This window comes from Musca domestica, unplaced genomic scaffold (genome assembly GCF_030504385.1).
Source record: "Musca domestica strain aabys unplaced genomic scaffold, Musca_domestica.polishedcontigs.V.1.1 804, whole genome shotgun sequence".
Lineage (NCBI taxonomy): Eukaryota > Metazoa > Arthropoda > Insecta > Diptera > Muscidae > Musca > Musca domestica.
In genome coordinates, this window is record NW_026712411.1 from 81,225 (window position 1) to 103,984 (window position 22,760).

Here is a 22,760-nt window from a genome sequence, read left to right on the forward strand (position 1 = left end):
ATGACTGGATGTGGATGAGTGTGTGTTTGTGTGTGCCAGAAAAAAGGCTTAGGGGTCTAGAAGAAAATAATAAAAAAAAAACAACAACAACATAAATAAGATGTAAATCCTTCCTGCTTCCTTTTCGGTTTGACTTCAAATCAAGTAAATCAAAAGCGGAACCACTTAAGCTACCCAACAAATCCGCAATCAATTTGGCAAACGGTCATACATTGGCAGAGGTTGCAATTGGTTTGAGGGCCTTGCATAGAGAGGGCCTGGGCAGAGGGGGAGGTTTGGAAAGAGGCTAAAAGGAAATGTTAACAAAAATATCCAAAAATAGATTATCCGCGTTTCCAAAATACATGTAAGGCTAACATGTTTATCCATTCTATCCACATTTATTTTTAAACATTATCCGCTTTATAATTTTTTTATGAAGATTATCTACATTATCCATATGCAGAAGAAAGTTAAATATGCCAAAAATATACCCTTCAAAGTTTATCCGGGTTATCCTGTGCCATAAAACTTATCCTCATTATCCGCACACCTGATAAGTTTATCCACATTATCCATACATCGTCGACATTTTATGTAAATTATACAGAGACGTTAAAAATATTATCCACACTATCCAGATAACTTATACCTTTTATCCACGTTATCCAGATTCATTAAAAATATTATCCACATTATCCAAAAACCCAAAACTGGTTATCCACATTATCCGAATACGCCAAAAATTTTGTCGAAGTAATCCGAATACTACCTAAAAAATTTCTGTGGTATTTAGATAAACTACGAAAATTATCCACTTTATCCAAACAAATTGAAATTTTTATCCACGTTATCTGGACTCCATTAAACAATTATCTACATGATTCAGATGTGCTAAAAAGATCAACCACTTTATCCAGATACTTATACATGGTATATTGATAATCTAAGAAAGTTATCAAGGCTCTTAAAATATTATCCATATTATCCAGATTGGATAAAGAAATATCCACGTCATCCAGATATTATATAAAGATTATCCATGGTATTTGGATAACCTATGAATATTTTCCCAGCTACCTAGATTACTTGAAAATTTGATCCGCATTATTCAGACTCCTTAAAATTGTTATCAGCATCATTCTGACTGCTTAAAAAAGTTATACATATTATCCAGATCCGCCAAAAATATTGTCCACGATATCCAGATACTACGATATCCAGATACTACACTAAAACTTATCCATGGTATTTAGCAAACCTACGAAAATTGTCTACTTTATGCAGATTCTTTATTTGGTTATACACATTGTCCAGATACGCTAATGCGGACTCCTTAAAATTGTTATCCGCATAATTCCGACTCGCTAAAAGAGTTATGCATATTTTCCAGATTCGTCAAAAAGATTATCCACGATATCCAGATACTACATAAAATTTATTTAGATAACCTTCGAAAGTTATCCACTTTATCCAGATTATTATAGGATTATCTACGCTATCCATATACCCTAAAAAATTATCCACATTATCTGGAAAGCTAATAAAGATTATCCATTATTTACAAGATTACCCATATTATCCAGTTATGCTAAAAATTATCCACATTATCTGGATCACTTATACAAATTATCCACCTTAACCGGATACCTGTTATCTACATTATCCGGATACCACATCCAGGTTATTCAATATTTTTATAAATGTTATCCACATTATCCTGATACCTTAAAAATATTATCCCCATTATCTGGATATCTTATAGGGGTTGTTCAGGTTATCCAAATGTGCTATAAAGGCTATTAACGTTGCACGAATAACTTATAAAATTTATCCACGATATCTGGATACCTTATAAAGGTTATCCAACTTATCCAAATTTCCTATAAAGGTACCTCTAGTTATCCGGATATTTTATAAAAGTTATCCATATTATCCTTAAGGACTATTAGCGTTATCAAGATACCGTCTAAATGTTATCCGCATTATATGGATAACACATTAAACTTATCCACGTTAACCAGATACCTTCTAAAGGTTATTCATGTCCCTTATGACTGTTATGCACTGAGGAGGTTATATGCGTTGGCAAAATACATCCTAAAGATTATCCACGTTATCTATATTCTAATGTCCTATCAAGCTTAGCCAAGATATCAGGATATCTTAAAAAAGTTATCCATATTATCCTTATACCTTAAAAATTTATCCAACTTATCTGCATACCTCAGAAGGGCTATTAGCGTTATTAGGATACCATCTAAAGGTTATCCACATTGTATGGATAACATGTTAAAGTTATCCACGTTATCCAGATACCTGACACAGGTTATCCATGTTGCCCAAATGTCTCATAAAGGTTATCCATTTTATCCAGATGCACTGAGGAGGTTATCTGCGTTTGTAAAATACATCCTAAGGATTATCCACGCTATCTATTTGCCTTTAACAGGTTATCCATTTTATCCAGACAGTCTAAAACAATTATCCACATTATTCCAATGCTCTGACAGGATTATCCACTTTATACTTTGACCTAATAGGGATTACCAGACATTTTCTATTGTTTATCCGCGTTTTCTATATAGCCTCAATGTATTATCCATTTTATCCAGATGGTATCAAACGATTATTTACGTATTCTAAATGAACTCTGAAGATTATACACGTTATTCAGGTATGTTATGGAGGTTATCCACGTTATCAAAATTCTTTTTAATAATGCAGATAACTTACAAAGATTATCCGTTTTATCCGTATAGCTTACAAAACTCTTATCGTTATCCAGGTACCCCAAAAAGTTATTCAGATATCCAAAACAGATTCTTATCCTTGTCCAGGGCCTGAAAAAGGATAAGGTTATCCACATTATCAAAATACTTTGTAATAATTCAGATAATCACAAAGATTATCCGTTTTATCCGCATAGCTTACAAAACTGTAATCGTTATCCAGGTACCCCAAAAAGTTATTCAGATACCCAAAACAGATTTTTATCCTTGTCCAGGGCCTTAAAAAGGATAAAGTTAGCCCTCAAAAGGTTATCCATGTTGTCCGGATAAACTAAAAAGTTAATCTGCCTTACTCTCATATCCTCAAATAGTTATCCAAGTTATCCAAATGCTTCCAAACGGTATCCTGACACTCTAAAACGATTATCCATATTATCCTGACACTCTAAAACGATTATACATTTTATGTAGTTAGCCTTAAAATTTTATCCGTATTATCCAGATACTCTGGAAAAATCTTAGATTTTATTTTGAAGCTGCACAAGATTTATCCTGAAACTCTAAGACGGTTATAAATTCTATCCAGTTAATCTAAAAAGTTATTAGCTGTTCTGGAAAAATCTTTAATTTTATTCTGAAGCTCTTCAAGGGTTAACTGGGTGACGAAAACAGCTTATCCGTTTTATCTCGACACCTTGGAAAAATTATTCTCATTTCTTTAATGACATGTGGAGGTTTTCCATTATAAAAAAGAGAAATATTCTTGCTGCCTTTTTGAGGGCCCTTTATTCACAGCCCTTAAATTTTTTTATTCCAGTAGCATTTCTGACCACTTTTTCTCCTTATCCATATTCAATTTTATGGAGTTTCAGTTATGTTTGTAGAAACACCAACACACATAACAAATATATAAGAATTTTTCTCTGGTACCCTTCCCAACTTTTGCTCTCTCAATAAAAATGCATGCATGTGTTGGTGTGTTTGTTTTCTCAACCTTGCCAAAGTTAAAAACTCAATGAAAACAAATCCTTGTTTACCCAAAAACCAAACCAAACCGAACCGAACCTCACTGTCCGACCTTTGTTCATTTTTAGTTTTCAATTTGCCTCAGAGCTACTTTTGGGCTTGGTTAGTATTCCATCATGTGTTTTTTTTCTCCAGATTTTCTGTGAGGGTTTTTGAGACGAATATGGAATTTTGGAAAAGTAAGTTTGAACGCATCCATGTGTGTGTGTGTGTGGGTTTATGGTCAATTGTTTTTAGCCATTTTTATGATTGCGGCCAGGCCAAATAAAGTTGAAGTATTTAAGTTTAGTTGCGCTCTTGACTGGTTGGTTGCTTGGCTAGCTGGCTGGCCTATGATGATGAATTTAAGAGCAAATATTTGAGTGTGTGTGTGTGAGAGAGCACTTTGTGTTATGGCCAGTTTTGTGGGTTTATTTTTCAAGCAGTTGGACATGTGTTTTATGTGATCCTAGAGGTTTTTTTAGTTCTCGAGGAGATTTTTTGCCAATTTCTCTTAAAGACCTTGACATGGACTTTCATTTTTTTTCTGTTTTTGTGAAATATCAAAAATTTTCGTTTTTATTGCCTAACGTAACCCAGTGTAACGTCCACTTTGCCCAGAGATTCTTGTTCGGGTGTGCATTTTTTATTAACCACCCACACAGTTTTTTTTTTCATTTGGGTGTGTGTGTGTTTGTTTCCATGCCCACCTCCACTTAAGTTGGATTTTTTTTTTTTTTTTGAAAACACCTTTTGATTTTTGCCCGAAGAACCCTTTGTTTTTCGGTGTGGTTTGTTTGATTTTGGAAAAAAGGTCATATTTTCCCCACGGGGCTAACGAAAGTGAAGGATTCAAGGCTGACGTTGGTGGAGCGCAAAATTTTATCAAAAAGTCAACAATTGCTTTGATTGAATTTTTTTAAGAGAAATTGAGACGAGAGAAGAAAAGGGAAAGATTATTGGACCATTTTGGCTCATAGAGGAGTTGCAGGTTTTCTATGGCTCAATGAGAAGCTACAGAGCTTCTAAGGCCCATAGAGGAGCTGTTCTGGAAAAAAAATATGGTAAGTCATATGATTTTCATACAAAATTATGTTCAAGTATTCCAAATCTCTTCACAATCTGTATGATATTGCAACAATATGCCCGAGGTGTAAATATTTTGAAATCCAAAATATTTAACAATCCCAAGACCACTCTCAATGTAAAGAAAACAAGTAAAAAACATTAAGTTCGGCCGGGCCGAACTTTTAATACCCTCCACCTTAGGGTAAAGGAACCCATTATGACCAACAAATGCCAATTTTTAGATAAATCCGTTAAAAAATATTGAAAAAAAATCATCAAAATACCAAAAATCGGGAGGTACCGTTATATGGGGGCTATACCAAATCGTGGACCTATACATGCAATGTTTTGCCACCGAAGCTGGAACCCATTATGACCAACAAATACCAATTTTTAGACAAACCCATGAAAAAATGTGAAAAAAACCCATTGTGACCCACAAATACCAATTTTTAGACATATTCGTGGGAAAATGTCGCAAAAATCATCAAAATATCGAATATAGGTTGGTACCCTATAAAAAAATATCGAATATAGGGTGGTACCCTATAAAAAAAAATATGGAATATAGGGTGGTATAGGTGGGGCTATACAAAAACGTGAACCTATGTTTCAGCAGCGGAGCTAGAACCTATTAGGACACACAAATACCAATTTTTAGACAAATCTGCGAAGACACGTGGCAATCATCATCAAAATACCGAATATCTGGAGGTACCGTTTTATGGGAGCTATATCAAAACGTGGACGTATACATACAATGTTTCGCCACCGCAGCCAGAACCCATTATGACCAACAAATGCCAATTTTTAGATAAATCCGTGAAAAAAAATATGGAAAAAAATCATTAAAATACCAAAAATCGGGAGGTACCTTTATATGGGGGCTATACCAAGTCATGGACCTATACATGCACTGTTTTGCCACCGAAGCTGGAACCCATTATGACCAACAAATGCCAATTTTTAGATAAATCCGTGAAAAATATGGAAAAAAAAATCATTAAAATACCAAAAATCGGGGGGTACCGTTATATGGGGGCTATACCAAGTCATGGACCTATACGTGCAATATTTTGCCACCGGAGCTAGAACCTATTATGACCAACAAATACAAATTTTTAGACAAATCCGTGAAAAAATGTGGCAATAATCATCAAATTACCGAATATCGGGAGGTACTGTTTTATGGGGACTATACCCAAACGTAGACATGATACAAAGACATGATACAAATTGTTCTGCTCAATTTTGAGGCTCTACGTCAAATAATTTGGGCTGTATCGTGATTTCAACAGACAGACGGACAGACAGACGGACAGACCGACGACCATCGTTAAATCGACTTAGAATTTTATGCTGAATATATATGAGTATATATACCTTATGGGGTCTACGACGAATATTTTGGGGATGTTACAAACGGAATGACAAATTTAATATACCCTCCTTTCCAAGGTGGAGGATAGAAAAAACAATGCTCCTCCAAAATATGACTGTTGAACAGAAAATCTCATAAATTTTGGATTTCCGTTGACATGTGCGTGTGCCCCTTATACCCAAATACGCCCACAGATGCCAGCAATAAATGTCATAATAGATTATGACAAATATTTCTCAAAAAAAAAAAAAAAAAAAACACCTAATACTATCTAAACAAATAATAATATTTTGGGATAAAATTTTTGAAAACAAAAAGCCGAAAATAAAACCCGAAGGGATTAAAACTTTGCTACCTTACATGAAAAACAAAAGAAAAAATGCAAAGCTCCCAAGTTTCAACAAAACACACGCCTCCAGATTTAGACAACAAATCTATCAACAATCCATTGAAGAGAGTCATTTATTTAAGTTTCTTGTTTCTGGTATTTTTTTTTTTTTTTTTTTTTTTTTTTTTTTTTTTGGTTCCAAACACACATGTGTGCCGCTAATGAAAGAGCCTCTATTTTGATACCATCTGTCAAAGTAAAATCAAAACAAAACACTGAACTCTAACAATGCCTGCTTGCAACAACAGCCAATCAGTCTGCCTGGTCCATCCACGCTCGTCCAGCCATTGAACAATAAACAAAACCTGAAAATGCTTCAGAAATGGAGGAAGAAGATGCAGAAGAAATATGTCATGTTTTGTTAACTGTCATTAATAAAGATCAAAAAAGCAAATGAGATGAATACAAAATAAAACGAAAACAAGCAAACGGATTCTGTGGAAAACTAAAACAAACACAACAAAACAAAAAATAAACATTGAAAGTAAAACTCCTTAGAAAGCGAAAAGAGCTACAACAACAACAACGGCGACAAAAGCAAATCTTTAACTAAACACCCCGCTAAATGGGATCATCAGCTGTCCGTAATTAATGTTAATCTTTAGAGTAACAATGCTCCGAGACACCCAAAGCAAAAAAGGCACGATTTTTCTTTGGCACCAACGCCAAGCCAAGAACAACAATGGCAGCAGCAGCAACAACAACAACGCCAACAAACATCAATAGTTGCCACATAATTAATTGCCTGCATTAGAGACAAATTTCTACCGGAAATCAATCTTTGCTTGTCTCGTTTGTCCGCCTTTGTTTTCATGTCACACCAACCAGAAGCTAAAGAAGCTTTGTAAATAATAGCAACAGCAGGAGCGGTAGCAGAACAAGAAGCAAAAAAGAGATTTATGAAGTCAAATTGTTTGTGCATGCAATTAATAAGAGAGGACATCCTGAAAACCTCGAAGGCGGACTTTTTGAACGGCAGAGAGGAGTGGCAAACGAAAAAGAAGAATTAATGGAAAATGTAAGTGAATTTTGTAAAATTAATTTATGTCGAGGAGATGAGGATTGTCTTCTAGATTTTCAAATAGAATAATTAATAGAACTTTTTATAGAAGAGAAAAAGTATTTAAGGACTTTTACACAAAGGAGATTTAAAAAAACCTATGTGGGAGACTCTTAAGTTACTATGAGCCATAGAAGAGCTGTAGGTCTTCTATGGCTCATAGAAGAGCTGTAGGTCTTCTATGGCTCATAGAAGAGTTGTAGGTCTTCTATGGCTCATAGAAGAGCTCTAGGTCTTCTATGGCTCATAGAAGAGCTCTAGGTCTTCTATGGCTCATAGAAGAGCTTTAGGCCTTTTATGGCTCATAGAAGAGCTTTAGGCCTTTTATGGCTCATAGAAGAGCTCTGTAGGTCTTCTATGGCTCATAGAAGAGCTCTGTAGGTCTTCTATGGCTCATAGAAGTGCTCTGTAGGTCTTCTATGGCTCATAGAAGAGCTCTGTAGGTCTTCTATGGCTCATTGAAGAGCTCTGTAGGTCTTCTATGGCTCACAGAAGAGCTCTGTAGGTCTTCTATGGCTCACAGAAGAGCTCTGTAGGTCTTCTATGGCTCATAGAAGAGCTCTGTAGGTCTTCTATGGCTCATAGAAGAGCTCTGTAGGTCTTCTATGGCTCATAGAAGAGCTCTGTAGGTCTTCTATGGCTCATAGAAGAGCTCTGTAGGTCTTCTATGGCTCATAGAAGAGCTCTGTAGGTCTTCTATGGCTCATAGAAGAGCTCTGTAGGTCTTCTATGGCTCACAGAAGAGCTCTGTAGGTCTTCTATGGCTCACAGAAGAGCTCTGTAGGTCTTCTATGGCTCACAGAAGAGCTCTGTAGGTCTTCTATGGCTCATAGAAGAGCTCTGTAGGTCTTCTATGGCTCATAGAAAAGCTCTGTAGGTCTTCTATGGCTCATAGAAGAGCTCTGTAGGTCTTCTATGGCTCATAGAAGAGCTCTGTAGGTCTTCTATGGCTCATAGAAGAGCTCTGTAGGTCTTCTATGGCTCATAGAAGAGGGCTAGGTCTTCTATGGCTCATAGAAGAGCTGTAGGTCTTCTATGGCTCATAGAAGATCTCTAGGTCTTCTATGGCTCATAGAAGAGCTGTTGTGCTTCTGTGGCTCTTAGAAGAGCTGTAGGTCTTCTATGGCTCATAGAAGAGCTGTAGGTCTTCTATGGCTCATAGAAGAGCTGTAGGTTTTCTATGGCTCATAGAAGAGCTCTGTAGGTCTTCTATGGCTAATAGAAGAGCTGTAGGTCTTCTATGGCTCGTAGAAGAGCTCTGTAGGTCTTCTATGGCTCATAGAAAAGCTGTAGATCTTCTATGGCTCATAGAAAAGATGTAGATCTTCTATGGCTCATAGAAGAGCTGTAGGTCTTCTGTGGCTCATATAAGAGCTGTTGTGTGTGTTCCCGGAGGCTTGTCTGTGTTTAACCCTTTCTCCTCGTGATTGACATCATTTCACAAAAACCATGACGACATTTCCGAATCAATTCAAATATTCAGCCTCTCCTGAAAAATCATTTTCCACCATGTGGTTTACACCCCATAAAAATGCATATTTCCCCTCTCCCTGTTCCTATTTTTTCATTTGAATTACTTCTATGAGCCCGAGAAGAGCTACAGCTCTTCTATGAGCCCGAGAAGAGCAACGGGTCTTCTATGAGCCAGAGAAGAGCTACAGCTTTTCTATAAGCCAGAGAAGAGCTACAGCTCTTCTATGAGCCATAGCAGAGCTACAGCTCTCATAGAAGAGCTGTAGGTCTTCTATGGCTCATAGAAGACTTCTAGGTGTTCTATGGCTCATAGAAGAGCTCTGTAGGTCTTCTATGGCTCATAGAAGAGCTCTGTAGCGCTTCTATGGCTCATAGAAAAGCTGTAGCGCTTCTATGGCTCATAGAAGAGCTCTGTAGGTCTTCTATGGCTCATAGAAGAGCTCTGTAGGTCTTCTGTGGCTCATAGAAGAGCTCTGTAGGTCTTCTATGGCTCATAGAAGAGCTCTGTAGGTCTTCTATGGCTCATAGAAGAGCTCTGTAGGTCTTCTATGGCTCATAGAAGAGCTCTGTAGGTCTTCTATGGCTCATAGAAGAGCTCTGTAGGTCTTCTATGGCTCATAGAAGAGCTGTAGGTCTTCTCTGGCTCATAGAAGAGCTCTAGGTCTTCTCTGGCTCATATAAGAGCTGTTGTGTGTGTTCCCGGAGGCTTGTCTGCATTGAACCCTTTCCTCTCGTGATTGACATCATTTCACAAAAACCATGACGACATTTCCGAATCAATTCAAATATTCAGCCTCTCCTGGAATAGCATTTTCCACCATGTGGTTTACACCCCATAAAGCTGTGCGTTTCCCCTCCCCCCACCACCTTTCTTTCAATTGAATTATTTTAGAAAAAGTTGGTTGTTAATCATTATAACATTTGTAGTTGATTCATGTTTCATGTACCCGTGTCTCTCTCTCTCGCTCCCCACCCCTCTCTCTCTCCCTCTCTCTCAACGGATGCAAAAGTGTTTCCAGCCATTAAGAAAAACATTATTCAATTACAATAAATTTACATTTTTTTCTTTTTTTTTTTGGTTTATTGAACACTTGTTCGATTTCCGAACATGAATGAAATCAATCGATTCCATAAATCTAGGAGGGGAGTTTGAAATCTCACTTCTTTGCCATATTTCAAATACGCTTCAATTGTAATAAGAGTGACAGTTGTCGTTTATTTCATTACCAAATGATTTGAAATGTATTACATTTCCATGTGTGTATGTGTGTGAGTGGTTACCCAACATACCAAAAATACAATACAGCTTGAGAATAATATTATGAAAATAGTTTATCATAAGAATTTTTCAACAATGCTTGAGAAACACTTTTTTGCACAAACTTTTCTCAAATCTGTCCTTTGTTGACAAATTTGTTTTGATTTTTTTTGTGAAAATTGTCAACAAAAAATTATTTTCTTTGGTTAAAATCAAAATCACGCGAATTTAGGACCCATTTCCGGACGAAACTCTAAGGTAATGATGAATAATAAATCTGGGAATCTGTAGTATAAATTATTTCAATCTCATTTCAGAATGGAGGCGTCTAAAAGTTGCAGGAATTCAACAGAAGTGAAGAATAAGTGGAGGAGATACAGAAGCTCAAATAAGGGGAAAGAAAGCATCTAGGTATCAAGGCAACAGGATGCAGTGACAGCTGGGATGGCAATCAATGAATGAAATGTGTAAAATAATTAAAAAAATGAATAAATAAATATTTTTTACCATTGAAAAAATAAGCTTTATAAAATATTACTTTCGTAAGCTTATTCTGCAATTACAAGAATAAGCTTATGAATAAGGGTTCCTTTTCGATTATTCTATAATTGTTAAACAAACATTTCTCAATACATTCTCAAGATTTTCTCAAGCTTTATGCTTATGTTTGTAAGCTTATTAAAATATTATTCTCAAGTCAATTTGGTATGTTGGGTATTGTTTTGTGTTGATGTGTGTGTTGGTTATAGAAATTGACTTTGACTTTTGTGGGTTGTAAAGTCTCCACCCCTCTAATGAGATTAAAAATCGATTATTTTCAATTATTTTGTTACAAAGATTTCAATTTTCCAATACTTTATTGTTTGCCATTTCTTGTGCTCTCTCTCTCTCTCCCTCTCTGTGTGAGTGTGTTAGTGTTTCACCACCAATATTTCATTTTGCTATTCAACCACTCACTATTCACTGAATGGCAAACAAAGTCGCTTACTTATATTTTGCACTACTGCCCCCTCCCTCCGCTCTGGCATCCAGCAATGCACACAAAAGGGTCCTTTACTAGTCAAATAATTGACTGGCTGACTCTTTTTCAATGAATGAGGGAATGAATGACTGACAGAATCAATGAGTGACTGCCTGGCTGAATACAACCATAGCCAAGTACTTACACTCATGTGTGATCTTGTTGTTCATGCATTTCATTTTCAAACAAACATCGAACAGCAGTCATCTATTGAATCAATTCATAGATACAATTCCAGCAATTCATGGAGGGCACTCAAGCGAGAGGGCAGTCAGGCAGGCAGTCAGCCAGCTAGTCATTCATTGAATGTATATTATTGCTATGGTGGTGGTATTCATGTGTGTGTGTCTGCTTGTGTTTAAGTGCATCATTCAAGTGGTTTTTGGATTATTTATTAAATTGCAATTTTTTCCGCTTGCCACCAAGGGGGTAAATCGGATTCGCTTTAGTTTTCATAGAATTTTTATTCCGCTTTTATTTGACAACTGTCGCAAATGCCAGTTTGTCCCAGTGGTCCTTTGGTTTCACTCTCGCTCTCTGTGTGTTTTTGTTATTGTTTGAGAGGATTTCTGTTCAACATGGTATTAAAACATTACAATAATTGCATTATATTGATGATGAACAATAAAGAGAGAGAGATAGCAATAACGAGAGAGAGACTGGAAAATCCCCACAGACCATGAGAGCCTTAGGGAAGTGTGAAAAAAAGGAACACTGTGTCAATGGCATAACCATTTCACAGTTTCCATTTCATTGAAACAATAGTCGATTTCCCTCGTTGACGTTTTGTTTTCTCTGTTGTTTTTTTTTTTGTGACTCACAAAAATAGGGGGCGCCAAGAGTTTGTTGTGATTTGTATTTTTTTTAACATTTTTATATTTTCTTCTCAATTTATTTCCCCCTTTTTTTACTTCATATTTATTGTTGTCGCTTCAAGTGGCTAGATTTTTTTTTTTTTCAACAATTTATTTCTCTATTGAAAACTTGTACGCAGGGACTACATTTCATGGTTTAATTGTTTAAGGGTCGTTTTCAAAAAAAAAAAAAAAAAAACCAAGAGGGCCAGAGGAGTTTGTCTATATTAGGGGAATAATATGCTTGGGAAATTTTTAATAATTATTTATTATCTTTCTCTGCCAAAAAAAAGGGGGAAGGGGAAAATAGTGAGACATATTATTTTCGTAGATATTTGAGAGTCAAGCAGATGTGAAGTGGATTTTTGAGGAGTTAGAGAAAACAAACCTCTTGACTCCGCTAGATAATTGAAATAAGTAGTCAATAAACAATCAATGCAATTAAGGTATTAAGACAAATCGAGGGCGGATTTCGTTCAAGTGTTTTATGAGCATGAAAAAATTATCGATTCATTAAAATTTATAGCTAGAATAGAATTAAGTGGGGAAAATGTAGTACAAGTTGGCAATTTGTCGATCATTGACGAGAGAAAGGTGAAAGTTCAGTTCAGCTCAATATGAGAACCAAACTAGAATTTTTTTTTTTTCGAATAGAGGGATGTTGAATTTTAATGAAGAGAGTTGAGTGGGAATTTTTCAGCGAAATTTAACAGCTTATCACATATTAAAGATAAAAGAATTTAAATTCAAATGATTCTAATGTGAAACTCAGTCAGAAATTTGATTGGAAATTTAATAAAGAAATACATTTTTTCCTTATTACACTGTGCGACAATATTAAATTTTTCAATAATTACGGCTAAAATTCAGCAGATTATGAAAGTAGATGTTAAAAGAAAACTTGGTTTGAAAGTTTACAGCGAAAAATGTTTAAAAATTTCCCTTAAAAGGAATCGAATTTTTAAAAAAATATTTTTTTAAAGACTCAATAGACGTAGAATATTTTTTTAAAGACTCAAAAGGCGTAGATTTTTTTAAAAAAAATATTTTTAAAGACTCAATAGGAGTAGATTTTTTAAGAAATATTTTTTTTAAAAACTCAATAGACGTAGATTTTTTAAAAAATATTTTTTTAAAAACTCAATAGGCGTAGATTTTTTAAAAAATATTTTTTAAAGACTCAATATACGCAGATTTTTTAAAAATATTTTTTAAAAGGCTCAATAGGCGTAAATTTTTTAAAAAATATTTTTTAAAGACTCAATATACGCAGATTTTTTAAAAATATTTTTTAAAAGGCTCAATAGGCGTAAATTTTTTAAAAAATATTTTTTAAAGACTCAATAGGCGTAGATTTTTAAAAAGAATATTTTTTTAAAGACTCAATAGACGCAGATTTTTTAAGAAATATTTTTTTAAAGACTCAAAAGGCGTAGATTTTTTAAAAAATATTTTTTAAAGACTCAATAGGCGTAGATTTTTTAAAAAATATTTTTTTAAAGGCTCAATAGGCGTAGATTTTTTAAAAAATATTTTTTAAGGACTCAATAGACGTAGATTTTTTAAAAAAATATTTTTTTAAACACTCAATAGACGTAGATTTTTTAAAAAAATATTTTTTTAAAGACTCAATAGGCGTAGATTTTTAAAAAATATATATTTTTTAGAGGATCAATAGGAGAGGATTTAAAAAAAAAATATTTTTTAGAGGATCAATAGGAGAGGATTTAAAAAAATATTTTTTAAAAACTCAATAGACGTAGATTTTTTAAAAAATATTTTCCCAAGGAGTGGATTTTGTAAATGTTTCAAACGGAGTGGGTTTTTTAAAGAATATTTTCCAAGGATTCAAAATGCGTGGATTTCTTACAGAATATTTTTCCATGATTTCACATGGCGTTGATTTTTTAGAGAATATTTTTCCATGATTTCACATGGCGTGGATTTTTTAAGAGAATATTTTTCCAAGGACTCAACAGCCGTGGATTTTTTAAAGAATATTTTTCCAAGGACTCAACAGCCGTGGATTTTTTAAAGAATATTTTTCGAAAGACTCAACAGCCGTGGATTTTTTAAAGAATATTTTTCGAAAGACTCAACAGCCGTGGATTTTTTAAAGAATATTTTTCTATGATTTTACATGGCGTGGATTTTTTAAAGAATATTTTTCGAAAGCCTCAACAGCCGTGGATTTTTTAAAGAATATTTTTCGAAAGCCTCAACAGCCGTGGATTTTTTAAAGAATATTTTTCGAAAGACAGCCGTGGATTTAAAAAAAAAAAATTTAAACTCAATAGGCGTAGATTTTTAAAAATATATTTTTTTAAAGATTCAATAGGCGTAGATTTTTTAAAAAATATTTTTTAAAGACTCAATAGGCGTAGATTTTTTAAAAAAATATTTTTTAAAGACTCAATAGGCGTAGATTTTTAAAAAATATTTTTTAAAGACTCAATAGGCGTAGATTTAAAAAAAAAAAAATTTAAAGATATTTTTTAAAGACTCAATAGGCGTAGATTTTTTAAAGAATATTTTCCCAAGGAGTGGATTTTTTAAAGAATATTTTCCCAAGGAGTGGATTTTTTAAAGGTTTCAAAAGGCGTGGGTTTTTAAAGAATGTTTTTCCATAATTTCACAAGGCGTGGATTTTTAAAAGAATATTTTTCCATGATTTCACATGGCTATTTTTAAAAGAATATTTTTCTATGGAAATAATAAAATAAAAAAAAAAATCAGTAATTGTAATTATGTCTTTAGCATAACTTTTAATAATAAAAACTTAAATACTTCTAAGGCATCCCCAGGCAACTTCGGTGCCCTGATCGGATTCTGACGACTTGATTTGTAAAAATCCACACTTTACGCAACAATTACATCAGAATCAATTTATATATCTGAAAATACAAACACTACTTTAAATTTCGTTATCACATTCCTCCAACTGTCATCTGTACTTCGAATGCGAAAAAAAAAATTGAATTACATTATGTAATATATATTTCTGCTGTTATTGTTGTTGTTTGGGTTTTTTGTAATTTCCATTACAAATGTAATATTGACATTAACATACGATAACAAAAATACAAACATTAGTGAAATAATTTCCCGAACAATGTCGTTGATGTCAACAATCAATGTTTAATTTCATTTGTATACTTGTACGTGTGTATGTGTGTATGCGTTATTTTTTCAGTTTACATTTCAAGTGAAGCTGAACACTAAACAACAATAGCTTTCGAGGTTATTTGGAAAATGCTTCAAACCAAAAAAAATCAACCATCAACTTTCTGTGTCTGCCTGCCATCAATCCCAAATCTGCAGCGAACCATGATGCTCGCTCGACTTTGGCCCAGGCCATACAACAACGTCAGAAAAAAAAGGTGTCATTGAAATCATTTGCTTTTCCAATTTGTTTGCTTCCGATATTATTATGTCGGAACAATAACGCTGAGGTTGAACAGTTGTTACAATTATTTTTTTTCTGCTGTTGTTTATTTCGAATTCATTGTTTTTACAATTTGTTCTATATTTAACAGTTGCGGACAATGATGGCTGAATGGCTGGTTGGCGGGTCGGTCGCTCGGATGGTTGGTTGGTTGGTTGGTATTGGAAAAAAAATTAACTTTTTTCCTCTAGTACTGGGTGGCTTTTGTTGTTGTTATTGTTAGTTTTCAGCTACCTGTTAATTGCTTATTGCCTTGACAATACGGAAAAAAGGTAACAGACAAGGGAAGAGGTAAAGGAAAAATGGGGTTTCCAATGGTTTTCCACGCTTTTTGTAATTTGTAATAATTTTGAGGTTGACTTTTTCCATTATTGTTGTTGTAACTTTTATTCTTTTGCATGTGTGTAAGTGTGTGTGTGTTTTTTTTTTCTGTATTTGCATTGAAGCGAAAGTGTTAATACTTCTATTTGTTTTTGAAAATGAAATAAAATAAATGTGAAGGTTGACTTTGTGGTTTATTGTTGTCGCATTTGCATTGTTGTTGTTGTTGTTGTCATTACTTTTGTTATTCCTTTTTGTCCACAGCTATTTATTTTGTTTGTATTTGTTACAAATGTGTAACACAAAAGTGAAAATTACGCAAATTGTTAATGTAAATAAATAAATAAATAAATAAATAAAAGACCTCAATTGTTTGCCAAACTGCGTTCGTATTTGATATGCAAGACAGAGGGAGAGTTCGTTTTTTTTGTCCGACAAATGACAAGTTGCTAGCCAATTTCAATATTTAAATAATTTATTATTAAATAAATAATTGTGTTACATGTTGCAGGGGCTAATCAGAAAAGCAAATATAAGTTTTAATTGTATTTTACAATCTGGGAGGTCTGCTATCCAGAGAAGACTTTGAATCTCGGGTGGGGAAAAATACACAAAATCGGGAGGAGCGTTTAAAATATTTAAAAATTGGGCGGAACTGATATGTAGAGGCTGTAATTATTTTAATATGATTTGGAACATAGCCTTTCGACAACCTGGGGGGATCTTTTCAAAGTTGGAATGACTACCACAGACGGAGAGACGGATTAACAGCCATGTGGATAATGTATCTATGCTATCTAATTAACGTAGATAAAGTTAAGTTAAGTAAATGGCAGCGTTATCTAAAATGTCGTAGATATAGTATCTATGTTATGTAATTGAGGTAAATAATGTATCTAGTCTATGTAAATAACTTGGATAATGTATCTAGACTATATACATGACGTTGATACTGTATCAACGTTATGTAAATGACGTAGACATTGTATCTACGTTATCTAAATGTCGTAGATATTGTATCTACGTTACCTAAATGTCGTAGATATTGTATCTACGTTATCTAAATGTCGTAGATATTGTATCTAAGTTGTGTAATAACTTGGATAATGTATCTAGACTTTATACATGACGTTGATACTGTACCTACGTTATGTAAATGACGTAGACATTGTATCTACGTTATCTAAATGTCGTAGATATTGTATCTAGACTATGTAAATAACTTGGATAATCTATCTTGATTATATACATGACGTTGATATTGTATCTACGTTATGAAAATGGCGTACATATTTTATCTAAATTATGTAATAATAACATGGACATGGTATCTACGTTATCTAAATAAAGTATGTATTGTATCTACGTTATCTATATGTCATAGATATTGTATCTACGTTACCTAATTGTCGTAGATATTGTATCTACGTTATCTAAATGTCGTAGATATTGTATCTAAGTTATGTAAATAACGTCGATAATGTATCTGGGCTATGTAAATGCCAAAGATAATGTATATACATACGTTATGTAAATAGATAATGTATATACATACGTTATGTAATGTATCTACGTTACATAAATGGCGTGAGCAATGTATCTACATCATCTAAATGACATTTAAATTGTATCTACTTTGCAAAAGTAATATAAGTAAAATATCTACGTTATGGAAATGACGTGGATAATGTATCTACAAGTCATAAGTGAAGCAAGTAATGTATCTAATGTGCGTTGACAAGGCATACACGTTTTCCAACTCTTGTGGATAATGTATATACGTTTCAGTAATAATACGAACAATATATCTACGTTATATAAATGGATTTGATAATGTATCAACGATATGAAAACAATGTGATAATGTATCTGCGTTGTGAAAATATTGTCGATAATGTATCTACGTTATCTAAATAACGTGGATAGTGTATCTGAGCTGTGGATAATGTATCTGCGCTATATTTATGTAGTAGAAATAATATGGATAAGGTATCTGCTCTATCTAGTTTAAGGGAGAATGTCATAAAAACATTTCAGAAAATGTATCTACGTTATGTAAACAAACTTAAAAAAGTATCTACGTTATGTAAACAGAATTAAGAATGTATCTTCACAATCTAAATGAGCTGGATAATGTATCTGCACTATCCTAACATAGTAGAAAATGTATCTTTATCATGGATAGTAAATCTATGATCATTAAATATGCAGGGTAATGTATCTGCACTACCTAGTTAAAGAAAATATTGTATCTACGTCCTCTAAGCTTATCAGAAATAGTATCTACGCTATGTAAAATTAGTTACAAAATGTATCTACGCCACAAATAAAGCTAGAAATGTATATACAGAAAATGTATCTACATTATTGTGGGAAATGCATCTACACTATCAACACAAAGATAAAAATGTATGTACATTGCCGTATTATAACTAAAACATTTTAATAATGTAGATTGTAAATTAGTTTAACCTAAGTAACTCAAATATTGTATTTTCGATATCTTAATAGGCTATAAAATGCATCTAGATTATCTATACAAAGTAGAAATCGTATCTTCATAAACCAAACAAGTTAAATTACATCTACTTTATCTGAATAACGCATATTAGGCATTAACTTCATCTAACTACCATCTACGTTATCTAAACAATACAATTAATGTATCTACATCATCCTTAATAACAATTCCTGGGCAAAAAACTCTATCACATTTGAAATTTTAAAATGCGTTTGAGCTATATATAACTCAAAGAAACTAAGAGTTTCAACATCTCTCCAAACAAGATATCTTAAAAATTTAATTAAATAAAATTCCGCCAGTACAACTAATACAGAGAACGATGCTAATCTGATAGTCTACGCCTCCTCTAAGCTGAGAAAATGACTATGAGGAGAAAAAGTCTTTTAAATCTCATTGAAAATTAAACTTATTTATTGTTTTAATTTTTTTCCGTCTTTGTCTTTGATTTTTTCCCCACCCGTAAAATTACACAATTCCAACATTACACAATAACATTTTTTGCAAATTGGTTATTATCTCTAAAATAAAGATTTTTCCACTAGGTGGCTCTAAAATTGAAATTTGCATGGCTAGCTACGCACGCATGCCATGCAAATTTCATTTGTGGCGTTTTTTGTGGCCAATATAACTTGAATATGCAACAAAATTTGAAATGCTGGAGGAAAACTTGTGGCAAAAACATAATTTTTTTTTCCAAGTCAGGCTAAATTATAGTTTGAAATAATGAATTTCATGGAAATTTTAAGATTTGAAAATGACCCCTTAAATAAGGCTATTGGGGCATTTCTTGGAGATTTTATATTATTTGAATTTTTTTGCAATAATTTGTAACAAATCACAATTTTTTTATTTAATTGGGAAATATTTTTTTCTCGCAATGTTTTTTTTTTCAATTAAATTTAAACTAAATTTAAAAAAAATGCAATTTCATGGAAATTTTAAATATGAAAATTGCCACCTCAAAATTGGTTTGAAAATTTGAATTTCATGGAAATTGAAAAAAAAAAATGGAAAATTGTGGAATTTTGGTCCAAGTGTAACTTGCAGCCATTTTTTTAAGATTTCAAAATTAATTATATGTTAACTTGACAATAAAATTTCTTTGATTTTGGATTTTTTTTTTGTTTGCTGAAGATTTCAAAATATTATGGTTTGTGGAAATTTGACAAAAAAAAAATCACCATTTGAAAAAAAAAATTGAATTTTCGTATAAAATACCTTCGAATTTTGTAAATTATTTTTAAAAATATATTTGTGACTCACCTTCATCTGCCGTTGCTGGATGCTGTTCAGCTCTGCTGGTCTGCCATACGAAACCGTTTAATGTTATTAGTCCAATGGTCACATAATACACTATGTGACGATACATTTTGGCTGCGGATTTTCGCCAAAATATTTAATGAACACAAAAAAAGAGAATGGGGGGAAAACACGCACACAAATCAGGACACACTTGAAAGGAATAGATTTTTGCCCAGGAAAATCGAAGCAAAAACGCTTTCCTTCCAATGGAAGAAAGAAATGATGGATGGACTTTTTTAAATGAATTGACAAATGTTAAGCTGTTGCTGCTGGAGTTGCTTTTGCTGCTGCATGGAGGCTAACATTTGGCTGGGTTTTCGTATTTGTTGTTGCTGCTGGTTTCATAAAATTGTGTTAAAGGACATTATTTTGAATTTTTCCGTTGTTGGTTCTTTAAAAGGTCACCCGTCTGGTTACTGTAGCTGGAAATAGAAGAAGTAGAGGAGAAAAAAATGAATATGAGTGGAAATTTTCACAAAATTTATATTTGTCACCAAAATAAATTTAAAAAGTTTTGCAGGAGAAAAAAAATATAACAACAATTCCCATTAAAAACAAAAAACAAAATATTTATGTTGGTGATTTATGAAAATAAAACACAAAAGAGGCAAATGTTGCTTCGTTTCAATTTTTTTCAATTTTTTGTATTTTTTTTTTGGAACAAGAAAAGTTGTTGATTTATATGTTATGATGATTGCTTTCTTGTTACGTTTGCCATATATTTTCTCCACTTGCTTTTATTTTGGGGAGAAGGGGGGCAATTTATTTTTTTTTCTTCCTTTTCCCTGCCATAAAGAATGTCAATTTGCCATTGCGCCTGGCCATGCCATTTAGAATAAGTTGTAAAAGTATCAAGAATAAAAAAATATAAATATTATGAAAAAAAGGGGAATACGAGGGTAAGAGAGAGAGAGAGAGAGAGCAAAAAAACCACCAACATCTGTACAACATAATAATAAACAACACGTGTTGCTGATGAGTTAAACGTAAATTTTTCTCGGGGCAGTTCCAACAACACATCACAACTGGCAACCCTATGGCCAGAGTAACAAAAAAAAATTGCAGGGAGCCAGAGAGAGAGAGAGAGGGAAGAATAGAAAGAGAGCAAAAACAAGTAAAAAGGCTGTAAGTTCGACCGGGCCGAACTTTAAATACCCTCCACCATTTGGTACAAATTTGGCAATTTTCAAAAAAAAAAAAAATAAATAAATAAAATCGATTAAAAATTCTGTTAAAATCTTAAAAATACCGAATGTAGCCGTCTATACGACAACGTGGATCTGCATAGGCAATTTTTGTCACAATCTATTACAATATTCAAATGTGAAAATTAAAAAAAAAATCTGTTTATAAAGTAGCTAAAATCATCAAAATACCGCATATAGGGGGGTACCATGGGGGTATAAAACGTGGACCTGCACAGACAATTTTCTGGCATAGGCTATAGTATCCATTACGAACTTCAAATACAAAATGTGAAATAATTCCGGTAAATAATGTCGCTAAAATCATCAAAATACCTAATATCGGGAGGTACTGGTATATAGGGGGGCTATACGAAGACCTGGACCTGCGTATACAATTTTCTGTCATAGGCTGCAGTATCCCATACGAATCTCAAATACCAAAATGTGAAATAATTCCGGTAAATAATGTTTCTAAAATCATTAAAATACCCAATATCGCCAGGTACCGTTATGTGGGGGCTATACGATGATGTGGACCTGCACAGATAATTTTCTGGCATAGGCTGTAGTTGCCATTACGAACTTCAAATATAAAATGTGAAATAATTCCGGTAAATAATTTCGCTAAAATCATCAAAATACCGAATATCGGGGGTTCCGTTGTATGGGGCAATACGAAGACGGGGACCTGCACAGACAATTTTCTGGCATAGGCTGTAGTTGCCATTACGAACTTCAAATACTAAATTTGAAATAGTTCCGGTAAATAACGTCTCTAAAATCATTAAAGTGCCCAATATCGGGAGGTACCGTTATATAGGGGCTCATTTTTTGTCTTAGTATGTAGTATCCATTACGAAATTCAAATACCAAAATTGAAACAATTCCGATAAATTATGTCGCTAAAATCATCAAAATACCGCAGATCGGGAGGTACCGTTATATGGGGGCTATACCAAGACGTGGACCTACATAGCCCATTTTCAATACCAAAGGTTCTGCAGACATAATACACATTTAAGTAAAATTTTATCTACCTACTTCATTTCGTTCGGAAGCTAGGGTGATTTCCACAGACGGATAGACGGACGGACATTGCTAAATCGACATAGAATTTTATGCTGATCAAGAATATATATACTTTGTGTTGCCTAAAATATATGTTTCGAGGTGTTACAAATGGAATGACAAACTTAATATACCCTCCATACTATGGTGGAGGGTATAAAAACAATTGAGTGGCAAGGCAAACAAAACAAAAAGGACATTTAGGGTCCTTGGCGGCTACTGTGCAACCGAAAAAACGCACACACATAAACAATACAAAAATTGCTACATTTTCTGGCAAAGGGCATAACAAATAATCCTTTACGCAAAAAAACAACCCAACAAACACACACATACACTCACACACTCATAAATATCCCAACCACTTGGCAAACTACCAGCAAAGGAAGTAACGAACGAAAGGACGAACGTACGAACCACTTGTAAACAAATTGAAATCCTTTGGTAATATTATTCAACAGTCAACAATATTTGGTTTTGCATTACAGACAAGCCCAACACACACACCCTCACATAACCACATATGGGTATGACTTTTTACAATATTGACATGTCAAGAGCATTGTCAAAGCCCCCACAGGCACAGACATACACACATTTACGTATATGCATGTCCAATGTAATCCCCAACTTCAAGTATTATTGAAATTCGAGCAGCCGACATAAATCACTCGCTGGAAAAGCGCAAGCAAGA

The 22,760-nt window shown here is 33.6% G+C and overlaps 2 long non-coding RNA genes across 2 annotated transcripts in view; one reads left to right on the forward strand and one right to left on the reverse strand.

Moving 5' to 3' along the window:
• The window catches only part of LOC131806665 (uncharacterized), a 46,795-nt gene extending 26,403 nt beyond the window's left edge, over positions 1–20,392 (reverse strand). The window contains exons 1-2 of the long non-coding RNA XR_009344133.1: positions 20,306–20,392; positions 19,773–20,233 (exon numbers count right to left, since the gene is read on the reverse strand). This is a non-coding gene — a long non-coding RNA (uncharacterized LOC131806665). The remainder of the gene's footprint in view (positions 1–19,772; positions 20,234–20,305) is intronic.
• On the forward strand, positions 10,358–10,865 carry LOC131806666 (uncharacterized). Its single transcript, XR_009344134.1, has 2 exons — positions 10,358–10,602; positions 10,662–10,865. It is a non-coding gene; the product is annotated as an uncharacterized LOC131806666 (long non-coding RNA).
• Positions 20,393–22,760: the final 2,368 nt, after the last annotated feature.